Here is a 14417-nt window from a genome sequence, read left to right as displayed (position 1 = left end):
GTGGTGGAGTTCCTCGCTCTCATGCTTCTGCAAGCAGAAGCTCACTAACGTGGTGGTGATGGTATTTAGTCACATTGGCGCTTTTACTTGAGGTGTGATGGCAGGAGAGCCAGTTAAGTTGTGACTAAGAGCTATGAAAGACTAGTGGAGCACAAGGAGGATCATTTTGGACCAAAGGCTTGAAGAAATGAACTTGTGCTTCTGTGGGCTCTAGGATAAATGTTGCCCTGGCTCATGTCCCTGAATGTAGATGGTTCCTCTTCGGGTATTTTTTAAAAATTACCCAAGGTAAGATGGTGCCATCTTACATGAGTCATATGTCCACAGTGCAGTCTTTGTACTGTGGTAGTATGGTAGTTGGTAGCATTTTCCCTCAAAGTAAAAGGGAGTTTTTTGTAATGACAAATGTGGTATAAAGCAGTTGGTAAGGACAGGAGAGAGTGATGAAACTGAAAGGAGGTGATATCAAATGTTTTACCTAGGAGAGATCTTAGGCTTCCCTGCCCCATTTTGGACTTTGCCAAAAATTTCTCCCAGTGGTTGGATCAATAGAGTTACTTCTTTCATTGAGTGGACATCTTCAATCTTTCACCTCCTTTACTAGTCTGAAGTATGTATTCCTAGCAGTTAGTAATAGATCACAACCATCACAATACCACTGCTAATAGAAAAAAAAATGGATAGGAATGTTTTGGCTATCATGCAATAAATGCTGTAGGCTTTGAAGGAAAGAAATGTAGTACTAGGAAAAATGTACACTGAGTGGCTCCTACGGCCGGCATGTATTACGCATTTGCAGATGGCAAATGTTCTCTGTTACTGCCTTTCTTTGAAAGCATGAGCTCTTCTGCTTGAGTGTGAATGAGGATTCACTCTTTTAGATAATATGATTTTAATGAAGTCACGTACAGTGCCAAATGCCTGGCCCCTTGGGTTAGACTCGCTGGCTTTAGTGGCTCTAGCAGCCTAAAGCCACTAAACCAGTGAAGCAGTGATTGCTGGTCAGCAAGCTGAACACCCAAAGCAGTGTCAAGGAGGACCAAGATCTAGTGAAGCTGTTACTGGAAAATATCCTTTCCTTATGATTGGTCTTCAGAAAAGATGATGCAAATTCAAAATTCAGAACAAAGCAAGAATAATGATTTTATATCCTTAAAACTTTCCTGGAAGTCAAAACTTTCAGGATATGAGTTGGTTTAACCTGATAAAGAAAGAGTTTAGGAGGAGGCTTGCTCATAAACAAAATGGAAATATTTTCTGACAGCAGAGGGCCTATTATATTAATAGGTAAGTGCAACAAGGGATTGTTGCTGCACTTAATAAAATCAGACTAGAAATAAGCCTTAACATACTTAACATTGAGGCAAGTAGCTGTTGGAGCAACTTGCGTTGAAATGGAGTGAGGAATCCACACTGTGAAGTTTTTAATTTAAAACCAGACATCTCATTAAAAAAAAAAGACACACCAAGTCTGAGGGAATCACTATGAAGATCTACAGTGGTAAGCAGGAGGACAAAATAGTTTACCCTAATGGTCCCTGATAGCCATTAAAAAAAAATGGTACACCTTTCATTAAAAGATAGATGAAAATATACCTTTCTGATGTTCCTGGCTAATGCAATTTTGTACTTGACAAAGAAGCAAGATGAAAAAAAGCAGTTAAGCATGCTAGGAGCGATGGAAAAAGAAAATGTCAAACTTTGGTTTTATAAACAGTCATAACTCAGTACAAATTGTACAAAGAGTGTTAGTGGGTTGCTTCTGCTTGGACTGTGACTTAAAATGAAGGGGTTGGATGCCAGCTTTTTATGGATACATTTGTATGTGCCTCTATACTTAGAACGATTATTTCAGATCTTTCCAGCATCCATATGTAAAATTTGCAGTAAAACGGCATATTTGGTATTAGCTGTGGTGACACATCCTTAGGCAGCTGCATTGCTAGTTGCTGTCCAGGAATCAATGTCAGCCTGTGGACATGGCCACGGGCAAACGCTCCTCAGATCACGGTGCTGATGTGGTTTGGTATGCGTCGGACCAGCAGTGTTTTTTGGAAAACATAATCCAAGCCCCTTTCCATGATATTCTTGTGCCATTCCTACAATGCCACAAGCTTTTTTTCCTGCTAAGGACTTGTTGGGGAATTTTTTATTTTTGTCTTAGCAAAAATGAGGAGGAGGTTGTATTTTTTTTTTTCCTTTCCACCTTTTTATTCAGCTTTCAGTTTGGGTTATTTATTTCTAAAACCAACCAGAAAAAAAAAAGGAAAAATATCTATGACATTTTTTGTTTCTATATGATATATAACACAGCGTGTTACAGCATTTTTAAATACTTCAATATTTCTAGCATTTATTTTCCCCAAGAGACTCTGATAATTGAAATACTAGTGAAAAAGATGAGAATAGTGGTCAACAGAAGAATAATTTCACTGAAGTTTTAATACAACTTCATGTTAAAATTATATGTAGTATCAATAATTACTGAATAGTTTGGATAAGAGACACCTTTGATAAAGATTCACTGCTCCCAGGTCACGGTAAGAAATTGTGAGGCTCCCCCAAGACTTTACATGGAATAGTTTTGTGTCTTTACCAGTTTGCAGTAGTAATCGGTATCATTGTTATGAGTCTCTAAGCGAAGACTCATATAGGTCATGGGGCCAAACTGTGCTGATGCATTTATTTCCATACTTGAAATTTTTGCAAAAAATGCAGCTATGATGATTCGTGATATGCAGTTCATATATTTGGAATCTGTATCGGCAACTCAACATGATCCGTAATTCTGAAAGACCGACAACTTGTTTTTTCTGAGGTGGCCTTATTTTCAAATACAAGGGGATTATTTCAAAAGAATGTGCAACTTTCAGGCTTGTAACATATTGCTTGCAGACTAGTTCAAAAACTGTTAAATATTGGGTGGTGCAGAAACTGGGAAAATAGTCATAAGATAAAGGACCCTTTTCTTAAACTATTACAAAGCATTGCTGTAATTAGAAAATATGTTTTTAGAATATATTGAGTAAATTTTCATGTATATGCCTCAAAATGTCAGAGGAAAAAGATATTGTGTACTAGTGGCAGCAAGAGATGAGAAACTCATGTTAGAAAAACAGGAATATACCATTTTCATCTGAATGCCAGCAGTTAACATAGACTTCATCTTTTTAGACTTCTTAAAACAAACGTTTCCATTTTGTTGTATTGTAATTTAGGTTTGAACATGTCAGTGTGGTATACAGGCCAATTATGCCAGTGCTCAGTGCAAAAATACAGAAAACAATAGGCTCTGTTCTGAGTAGTTTATAATCAAATATAATCTGAGGACAATCCTGATCACATTTACACTTGAGAGTAAATCTAATAATACTAATGCTAATAACTAGTACTGTTTGCCATTCTTCCATGTGGGAAACATCTTTTATAATCTCAATTGCATTGCTGAGGCAGAAGAAGCATTAAACATAAAAAACATTGAAGCAAAACAGTAAATATGGTAAGTCAAACTTCATACAAGCATAAGGCTCCAAATGTAGATTTTGCAGTACTAATGCATTTTACATGCATTGTTCATTTTCTCCCTATTCTTTTTCCTGATATTCAGCTCCAGCTATACAAAAACATGCCTTTCAGTCACTTCTTTTAACATGGGGGCTGGGGAAGCAGGGGGAAGAAATAAGGCTGTAAATAAATTACAACCAACTCAGTGATTTCTAGAAAGACTGCCAATGTAACAAGCTTCAGTGATGGTCCTGTAGTCTGAACTCATATGCTGAGACAGAGAAAGTATTAGAAAAGCATTTGTATATACTAATATCTCTTTTTACAGTTTTTTTTCTCTACTACTCATTAACCATACATGTAGAGATTAATTATTTCTCTCAGACATGTAATGAATCTTTTAAATCGTGTTCAAGTGAATGCTTCATGAGATGTCAAGAACTGTGTTGCATGTGGCATATTTTCAGGGAATATTTGATATCTGTAAAAGCCTTAAAATGCCTGAAATACAAAACAGGGAATTTTATCACAGTGCCAGAAGACTCTAGGACACGAAAGAAAACAAACAAACAAAAAAGTACGATCGGTAGGAAGGTGGTGTATTGATTTAGTACCTCACAGGGAATTGCTCATTAGAGAAATCAGCTTCGCACCACTCTGCTTCATCAATATTGACTGGAAAAATTATGAACTCCTGATCTGATCCCACTGCCTTTTTCTCATAGACGGTCTCATCCCTTGTCTAATTTGACCCGTGAGTTCGTGCCTTGGTGTGGAGGAGGAGGATCTCAGTTGTTGAGCCTGGGGACCTGCGGACGCCCCTGCAGTTCGGCTGTGACCCACAGGCCCTACATTTGCTTTGTGTAGAAAGAGGTGCAGTGAACACGAGAGAGAGGAGGGGTAGCGTTGTGCTCTCGGCTTTTGCCCCGGGAGGGATTTGGGATAGGTGGGACGCAGACTTGGAACAGAGAACTCGGAGTGCTCCTAGGGTACCGTGCTTGGACAGACCCAGGAACCACAGCGGAGCCTACACCGGACTAGCTTTCACTGTTCTTGCACAGCGCAGCATTTTGTTCTTTGAATACTACTGAATTTAAGGCAAATAGGGGTTTCTGAGTCTATCCCAGGGAATAAAAGTTGAATGACCATTATGAAAATATGATCCAAAGTTAGAAACTTAATCGCATTATCATATGCACTCTTAATGCTCAAAATGTAAATTACATAGTATTCTGGCAGGCTAGATTCCCTGCTTGATATTGTTGTCAAACTACTTTTGGTGTTTCTGCAAGTCCTATATGCTGACATTGGGAATGAGTGAGAAATTACTGAAAGCAAACCATAGTGCTGACAGCCATTTTCTGATTCTCAGAGAAACAGTTTATACCAGATCCATTTTCAAAATGTGTTACATGAGCAAAATCAAGCCATTTCTTGTTGCTTTAATTTCACATAGTTAAGCTTTTTAATTAATAATATTAAAAAGACTAAGTAGAAGGAACATAGAGCAAAGGAAATAGTTTTTCAGTAAATTTTCTGCATATTTATGGTTTGATTATGAAATTGTATACTGTACAATCATTTATTTATGGTGCAATAGCAAAGGCTTTTCAAAACTAGAGCTGTTTCTTTCCTTTCTAGAGAAGGCTTCTGAGGTCAAATTTGCTATAATACTCTTCAGCGTAGAGCTAACTTACCATCATCAGGTGATACATGAGGTAAGCAACTAGTCTTTTTTCTTTCATCTGCAGAAGGGCCTCCCAAATTACACCAAGTATGAGCAAAATCTAAACACATGATTTTTGGTTGCAATCAAGTGTAGCTGTTATGTGCCAGACGGGATAGTACAATACAAACTGCGGTTTGCAAACAGCACCAGATTGTTGCTGTAGCTAATCAGCATAGACTTAATGTGTTTGTGGAAAGACTAATAATGAACAAAGCCTTCCCTACTGCTTTTTTGAAGACTGGTAGCAAATGGCAGCATGAGCCTGGTGGAATGGATTTGTTCCAAGGTTTGCAGCGGTAACCTGAGTATCTCTATGCCATGGAAAGCCCGTGCAAAGGGCTTGTCCTCGCAGGGGTTATGTTAACATTAGCCTGTAGGAAGGACTGAAATGATCATATTTGTGGAGTGAATCAGTGGGTGCTGTGGACCTGCTCTCCACACTATCCACACTTTGGCATGCGTGGTTACATTGGGCGGGCTCTAGTCTGGTCCTATGGGCTTGAATGCCTGTCTGCAGCTGGAGCGCATGACGTGCTCTCTGGGAGCATATGCCTTTTTGGCTTTATTTGGAGGGGACTCGTTTCGTCCTCCCTGAGGTGGTTCTGCAACGCGAACCAAAACATGGCATGTGAGGGCGACAGGGAGATCTGCGTCAAAAGTGCATTTGATACAGATGCACATTTGAGTCCATCTGGATCCACCTGAAAGAGCAAGAAGCGATGAGAGCCTGACGGATGATGCGTAAGAGTCCAAGGAGGGGGTGAGGAGAAGCAGATTTTCTCCGTCCCTTTTTCCCATGGAGGAACTGAGAAGAGAGAATCGCAGCCATTGGGTGTACAGCGCAGCTTGTGTACCACATGGGCTGAGACTGAGATTTAGTGCTTCACTTTACTGCTTGGTTTCTTGGTTTAGGTCCAATTTATTGCAGTAACTTGTTTATTACTTACCATATGTTTCTTGTGATGTACAACAGTGAAATTTTGTTTGGCCTCTTTTCTTCAGAGAACTTTTTGGTCACATGTTACTATTTATTCATGCCTTTCTGAACCCAAGAGCTTAAAGTAACTTGAGTTATCAAGAATTAAGAATTTTTTGCCTACTCGCTTTTCATCATTTTTGTTTACTCTCAGAGAGTTTTTTGGCAATCCAAACTGTACAGGTGCCACATTCATTTTACATTAGAACCATTTGCATCATGTTCCATAGTAAGTATTTTGGCATAGTGTTGAAATGTTCTTTCCCCCACCTCGTATGGCTAGCCCATGTTTATATGCAAGCAAATATTTAAGCATACCTAACAAAATATTAGACAAATTAGGAAAAAATGCTTCTTCAATCAAGGTTTCAAAATGAGAGACTTGTTCTCTAGCAAATCACTTCAGAATACTGCTTTAATCATTTATTTATACAAGCTAAAGCTTCAGCTTGAATAGAAAAGCTTGTTACTGGATCAAACATGGAAGATGTAAAATAATTTCATTTATGAACATTTCTCTGTGTGCATTTCTGTATACAACAATGCTGTAGCAAGTAAGTGCCATCTTATGCTGCCCTTTCTTGTCCTTACTGAGACATACCTTTTTATATGAATTTGAGTCTCTCTAATACCTGTTGAAGAACATCCAAAATTGGGACCTAGGGACCTAGCTGACAGTTGTGCTTGTCGAGGGGCTGCTCATTGCGCCAAGCATCGCACAGAACAACAGAAAGTTGTCCCCTAGCCTCCAGAAGGCTCCAAACCTCAATTTACAGCACAGAAACAGGGCGGAAGGAAAAGACATTACGCTGCCAAACGACAGGGTCAGATTCATGCCATAATTATTCTGCAGCAGTGAAAGGGGGAGAGCTTGGGAGAGGATGTACAAGCAAGGTAGAGGAAGGAAGGAGCTCCGAGGAAATGGGAAGTGGAGGGCGTAGCAGAGATGAAGAAAGGTGAAAGAGGGGTGGAAAAACAGCCAAGCACAACTGGAAAGTACTCCGACTGCAGCAGCCATGTCTGACATCCAAGCTGTAATTAGTTTTACAGCTTAAGTCTAAGTGGCTTCTTCCTGGAAGTTTCTTTGCTGAAGGCCATGTGGCATGAGATGACAAAATACTTTTCACTGTTTTTCTATCGAACGTTGTAGGGAACGGGCAGGTAACTTTCACTTTAGTTTTGCAGCTTCATGTGTCCATGTGTGTGTGTCGGTCCGTGTGTCCATCCGTCCCTCTAATGCCTGGAAGCCCTTGTGACTGACCAGGTAACCATTGTTTATCCTTTGAACTTTTGTGACTAATATCATCACAGGAAACCTAAGAACATTGCTGTGATTTCAAGTGGAACAAGTGCAGCATAAAATAGGTAACCTTTGATAGAAGCCGTAGAGGTGATCCTGAGAGTAAGTGCTGTTACAGGACAAATAGACATGCACCATATAGAACATGACACTTAAGAGGGAATTGCATTGCAATCTCGTTTTAAACAGCTTAGACAGAAATTAACCCTCTGCACAGACAAGACCAAATCTATCCCTAGAGCCGGTGGCTAGATTAGTTACATCAAGGATGAATTTGGCCTACTGTACTCATGATAGGATATAGAGCTTGAAAAGGGCAAGGAAAAAGATGAATTGGAAACAGATGTCAGGAAGCATTTTTAGAATCGCACATTTGTGAAGTAGCTACTGGGCAAAGCAGTTGATGATGGAAAACAAAAAGAGGACAAGAAGGGATACAGAAAGAGTGAGAGTGTGCCAGGAAAAAGTGTCACTACAGCAACTCTTGGGCACACTTCAGGAGCTGGAGTACAAAGGAAAAAGGAAGTATTTGTCAGTGAAGGTTTTCTCCGTAGCTGAAAGTGCATGAGAGCTCTGCATGAATTCTTAAGGCTGTTTGAAGGATGAGTCCTGTGCGTGGACTCCTGTTTCTCCCCTCAGCCTGCTCACCCAGGCCATCTGTCACAGGTTGCAGGGAGCTTTCTTTTATAAATGCATACATATACACACATACATACGTACATATATATATACACACACAAAAAATATATATATATTTTAAATATATATATTTATTTATACTTTTGCATTGGGTTTTGTGAAACTCTATTTTGTCCTTTTGCCAACTCTTCTCTTGTTCTCTAAGACTTTGCCTTGTTTTCTCATCCATGTCCAAAAGTAGACGTATATCTTGCCAGAGTCTTGGGTGTTTTTACAGAACAAATTTATAGGAAAAATACTTTGCAAAATATTTTATTATTCTTAAAGAGAAATCGGAATGCTTTCTGTCAGTTTGTTATGCAGTTCTCTTAAAACAGAAAAGCAAAAAACAGTTTAATTTTAAATTTCAAGTCAAAGTGAAAGCTTTTATTTACTTTCCTATGGGAATATTGATTACTTTGTTACAGGTTATATTTTTCTTTGAAAATTTGCTTTGGAAAGAAGTATTTTTCATTAAAGGACTTCTCAAGGGAAAAGATCTGATTAGCTCTAATGATAACATTTCATTATCTTGTATTTCATTACATGGTTATCACTAGGAAAAACAAAAGATTGAAAGTACAAACTGCTGTACCCTTCACATTTTAAATGTATGACATAGTCACTATGTCTTCAGCAAAAATCATACTCTCACCTTTTTTATAAAGAGGCATCAGTGAAAATGGGAATATGTTCAAGGAAAAGTAGGTGCCGTAAAGATGTCTGAGGAGTGTGTTTATTTAGTATTTCCATGATTGCTTTGACATCTCTTAGTAGCTGCTTCAAATGGAAAAAGATGTATGCAGGTGAAGTCTAATGTCCCCGAAAGTAATTTCTATTCACTGCTGTGCCGAAGTGTGAATTGGCAAAACTGAAACCTGGAGACTCGTTTAATAATTGCTCTTAAAATCTTGCTTTATGTAGTAGTAGAGTTGCAGCAATTACTTACAACAGTAAGCATGTGCCGGGTTATTAAGTTTATTGAGGTGGTTTCACTTTTTCCTAACTCCTGCTTGAGAAAGACTGTGTTCGCAGGACTTCACAAAAGCTAACTGCTTACGCTGGAGTACTGAGTCAAGGCATGCCTCCGATCCTGGGAAGCATGTTACAGGATTATTTGTAAAGTGTACTTACCAATGAATGCAATAACATTGCATCTAAGACCAGTACTTGCTAAGAGAGACCATCAGATAGCCAGCAGATGAGTGCTGTAAGTGGAGTCCGGGTTGGGACTCCACAGCATGATTCAAACATCCAGCTCCACAATGTGGAGCTACCCATAGACAAACCACGAAAAAGCACATGGGAAAGGAACGCCTCACTCACCTGAGGTGTTCTTCATTTCCTTTCGTGAAAGACCACGTAGGTATTACACATGTGCCTACCTGAGCACGGGCATCTATAAAATGTAGGCATTTGGGTATGCATGAAGGTATGTTGTACTGCTTGGGAAACTAAAGATGTGGAAATGGAGGATTATAACCTAGATATTCTAAATGTGCAGATATGTATATGTGTGTGTGTGTATATATGAACACACAAATATATATTTTAAAAGACAAATGACTTTTTTAGAGTTGGAGTCTATGCACCTTGTGCTCAGATACTATGGCAATACATAGCAGATTCTGAAGAATGGATTACATGGCAGTATTTCTAGAGCTCTCCTGAAACCAAGGTTAGGTGAACTTATCCATTCAAATATCCTTCTATTTTGAGGACCTGAATTATCTAGAAGCTTGATAGTAAGAAATAGGGCCTTATTTTTCCAGTTATTTCTCTTTTTCGTATTGGTTTGAGTACTTTTCTTTCATGCAGATCTTCAAAATAAGGTATGCCTTCCATAGCCCTGTTTTCCACTTCCACTTTTAGCGATGGTTCCTCCTTTTTAGGTAGGATAGTGCAGAGTGATGGCATTGCTGCTTTCTGTTAGACAAACATATGGACTCTCAGGTTTATAGCAAATGTCAGATCTGTCTGGGTATAAGTTAGGATCGTAAATCCCTAGTTAGTTGAAACTTGGCCAGTTCCTCAGTATTTCAGGTAACTCTTTGATAGTAGGAGAACATTATACAAACTTAACAGGAGCTGCTTGCCTGCTCTAGCTGGTTGGACTCAGCATTTGAAAGCTTCTTCTAGCCATGATCTAAGCCCTGAGCTGCACACCAGATAACCAAAAATGTCATTTGCTTGACCGGAGATTTCTACCTGTCACTGCAGAAGGAAAATTGCATTTTGATTGTTAAAAACCACATAACTGGCAACATTCAGGGTAATGGCGTGTATGATTTGAACACTTCAAAGCTATGAATGTGCTGGGAGTAAAATCCTGCTGCTTTTTGTACTTCCAGAGGGAAAAAATCCAAAAATGCCAGATGTTCTAAGCGTGCATCATTTATGCCACTTTTTCGAACCTGTCATCCTATCTTTGATGATACTGAAGACCCCTAAGGTCCCCCTACCTCCCCACACCTTTCAAGGCCCTTAAAATTTTCATAGTTCTTTTTCAGCTGCTATTCCATGCCTTCATAGTTTAATTGTTCAAAATTTTATATCCATTTATTTTATCTTTTACATCAGGACTTTAGAGATTAAGAGCATTTCTTATATTAAATTCTTCATAATTTATTTTTGACTGGATATATCAAATTTTGTCCAGAATAGCTGCCTCTCGTTACTGTTGCTTGGGTGTAAGATAATAAAACTATCAGTCTGGTATCCCAGAAAGAGAAACTTCTATTTTGTAAGTTTATCCTTGGGGTACTATTGACTGCTTTGCTAGTTCTCCCCAAATACATATTGAGAAAGGAATATAAAAAATGTTAATATTTCCTTTAGTACTTTGCATTTATGCTTGAGAAGTGTAATACTCAGGAGTGACAGATTCTATATTTTAATGCTAAATGAAACCTGATATTCAATAAATCAGATAAAAATATTACAAAAACAGCATTAGTATTTCCTTTTTAATTGATTGAAGGAGGCCTTGCTTTGTTTTGGATTTTTTTTGCTGGAAGTTGTTATGTAGCAACGGGTAAAAGCTGTGGGCCAGGCTGGAAGCTGATAAATGATTTGATAATTTCATGTTATTTTCGAAAATCTAATGCACGCTTCAGTTAAATGCACAGCAATAACAGGATTGCAGTTGACCCACCATGAATCATACTAAAAATATAATTTAATTTTGTAATGATTGCAACTTCAAATCCACATGGAGTCTGTGTGCCAGAATAATATTTTGCATTCACTCTGCCTTGCCGTAAATGTTGCCCAAAGTTTAAAGCCGCCAATAACCATGCCCTGGTGTTTTTAACTGCACCCTGCACTTCTAACAGAGAGGTTAATGACTCTCTTTCATCACGGAGACCCTTTCCACTGCAGAGGCTGTAGTCTCAACCTGTTGCCTTCAGGAGGTGACATGCTTCAGGGCTGTAGTTAAGAGCAACCTGCTCTGTTTTAATCCTGTGGCCAAATTCAGCCCTGGCATAAGCAGGCAGATTTCACTAGAGTCAGCATAATCTTTTATACAAAAAGTGGGTTTGGCCCATTAAAGCCATGAGACCTATAATCAGCTTTCCCACAAATTAGGTGCTCTTCAGCTCTGTTATTATACAACTGAAAAGCCTCTATGAGCTCTCAAAGATAAATTACTGCAATTTTTCAGAAGTTCAGGTACATCATACCAATCATTCGCCTAAACTGGTTAAAAGGACATTGCTTTTAAATAAATTTTTTATGCCTGCTGTTTCTGACATTTTAAGGGCTTAACATAAATGTTTCCTCTGCCAGTTTTAGGAAGTATGATGAGTCCTATTCAAAATGCTGCTGTTAGGAAAAATTTGTAGATTCACTAGGGCAAAACGTTGCAAAATTGCACAGTTATTGAGTTACAGTAAAGATGAATGGCACCAGTTAGATATATGCTCATAAGAATTAAAAAATTGAATTCTTTAAGGAAATGGATTTTCTGATTTTTTTTTAATTTTAAAAAGGTTAATTTGTAATGTAATAATTAAGAAAAAGGGGTGGATATTGTGCAGGTGAGGAATGGGGAGATAAGGTTATAAGTATTTTAAGTAATGAATTAAATATTTATTGAAGCCAGCTACATTCAAATAATACAGATTTCAAAGCATGCCCTCTGTCCTAAAATATTTGAGACAATGAACACGTTTGAAATCCATTTAATAAATGAAAGTTTCAATTACATTGCTTGCTTAACAAAAAGCATGCTTAAGCGGAGTTTTCAAAGTAAATCATCTTTTCCTGTGTAAAGAAAACAGTTCCAGTCTGTAGCACGGTTCCTAAATTTGAAACAAGGAAGTTTGCAAGGACCTCGTGGCATCACTGTAAGGTGATGCACATCTGTGTTTCTCAGGAAAGTCGCTGGGAAGTGAAGGTGAGCTCCTCCGACTGCAGTGGTGTATGGGGCCCTCCTGCTCTTTGCTGCCAAATGTGTTCTGGCAAGTCTGTAAGAGGTTCTCCTCCAGGATGAAACGGTGCTTTTCAGGTGGACGTACGCGCGGATTTGTGGTGAGAGAGTGGATAGACCTATGCCAAAAGGATTTCCAAGAATGATCCGAAGAATACATTAACAAAACGTAATATAAATTCTGTCCCCCCCCCCAAATTCATAAATTTTAGGTATATTCACAAACTTTATTATGCTACTTTACCAAAATATGTATTTTCCCAGTGAAAGAATCACTTCCAGTGATTCACATATGCTATTCTGGTCCATACTGATTTTTTGTTGTATATATAATTCTCCAGAGTTGTCAGCGTGCTGCTGATCTAAACCCCACATAAACTTGTAAATTACCAGGGCTTGTACTATTCTGCACAGAAACAATTCGTATGTCAGTGGGATTTATTCTTCATCTTCACAGTTTCTTTGTGTATTTTATTGTTTTTTCATATTTATCTACCATATAAAAAGAAACAGTAAAGGAGATACTACATAGCTGGTAGTACTCTGTAATGCAGACTACTAGATATTCCTTAGCTATTTTCATTTTATAGATGAAATTCATTTATCCTCTGAAAAATCTAGGGGATACAGACATTTTAAAAAAAAAATTAAAGTGTTTGTTCTGAGAACACTGATCTGTTTACACATGCACATATCAAAAATGAAATGTGAAATATGAATTACAAAACTGTACACTTTGGGAATGTTAACTCTACTCTATTTTGGAAAGACTCTAAAGTTGGACTTGTTACAGTATCTAGAATATCTTCTGTGCTAAATACCTGTTTTTAAAAGACAGGAGTAATTCTGCATTTCACAGAGGGTTTTGTTTTTTTTTTTTTGTTTTTTGTTTTAATGCTGTACAGATATTTTTCAAATGAACCTTGCTCTAAAAAAATGTTGTTTTTCTTGTATTTGCCTGTGAATTATGCAGAGATTGAATGTTCTACTAAAAGTTATTTCTAAATTGGTAGGAAATAATGTAAAGCTGAAGTGTGCTTGTATCATGTTAGATGTTTAAGCTTACCAAAATTGCTTATGCTTTTTTTTTTTTTTTTTTTTTTTGTTAGTCCAAAGTATGGTTTAAATTTATAATCTGAGGAAGGAGATTTAAGAAGGATTTAAATAAAGGGAAAGGAACAGCAAATTAGTATAGTGATCTGCAGCTAGACAGACCTTGGAGGGCGGACAGAAAACAGGCATGATTAAAAGGAAAGGCTAAAATTATGTCTCTTTCTGCTCTGTGTACTGGTGGGTACAGGATAAGTTCAGTCATGAGTCACACAAGCGTTTTGGCATAGACAGCAAAGGCAACAAGTAGGCAGGCTACTTCCTATCATGGGCAAACTGAAAAGCAATCTTGGCAGTGAATTTCTGTATCAAAAGAAACATTTCCCCAGAGATCTAAAGCAGAACAGGCCAACTGCTGAAATCTGTGGAAAGCAAAAGAAAATTGGCTTGTTTGTTTCCCAGTGGTTATTGCACAAATCAGTTTTCCATACAGACTTAACGGATCTAACGTGGTTTGTGTTCATAAAAACATTTGGCAAAAGACACTATATTTTAAAAAGTGACAGACTGCGATTAGGTAACATATCCAAAGATGACCATGACTGTAATTCCCCAACAGACAACTTTGTACTGTACTTTCTGTCCTCATGTATCTTTTAAAATAGGAGAGAGGAGCTGAATATGTCCGTTGACCCTTGATGTTCTCATTAGCCAAATTTCAACAGTCGTTCTTCTACTGCTATATGAA

At 38.0% G+C, this 14417-nt stretch overlaps 1 protein-coding gene across 5 annotated transcripts in view; it reads left to right on the top strand.

Moving 5' to 3' along the window:
- Positions 1 to 14417, top strand: part of LOC112992402 (protein Largen) — a 151858-nt gene that overhangs the window by 113645 nt on the left and 23796 nt on the right. The window contains exon 1 of one of the 5 annotated variants that reach the window (XR_010385564.1): positions 5155 to 5222. The exons of the other annotated variants lie outside the window; for them this stretch is intronic. The gene's annotated coding sequence lies outside the window, so the exon portion shown is untranslated. Of the gene's footprint in view, positions 1 to 5154; positions 5223 to 14417 lie in introns of those variants that run through there. 5 annotated transcript variants of the gene reach the window in all.

The sequence above is a fragment of the Dromaius novaehollandiae genome, chromosome W (genome assembly GCF_036370855.1).
Source record: "Dromaius novaehollandiae isolate bDroNov1 chromosome W, bDroNov1.hap1, whole genome shotgun sequence".
Classification (NCBI taxonomy): Eukaryota; Metazoa; Chordata; class Aves; order Casuariiformes; family Dromaiidae; genus Dromaius; species Dromaius novaehollandiae.
The sequence above is the reverse complement of the archived record's forward strand: the minus strand, read 5'-3'. Positions and strand labels throughout refer to the sequence as shown.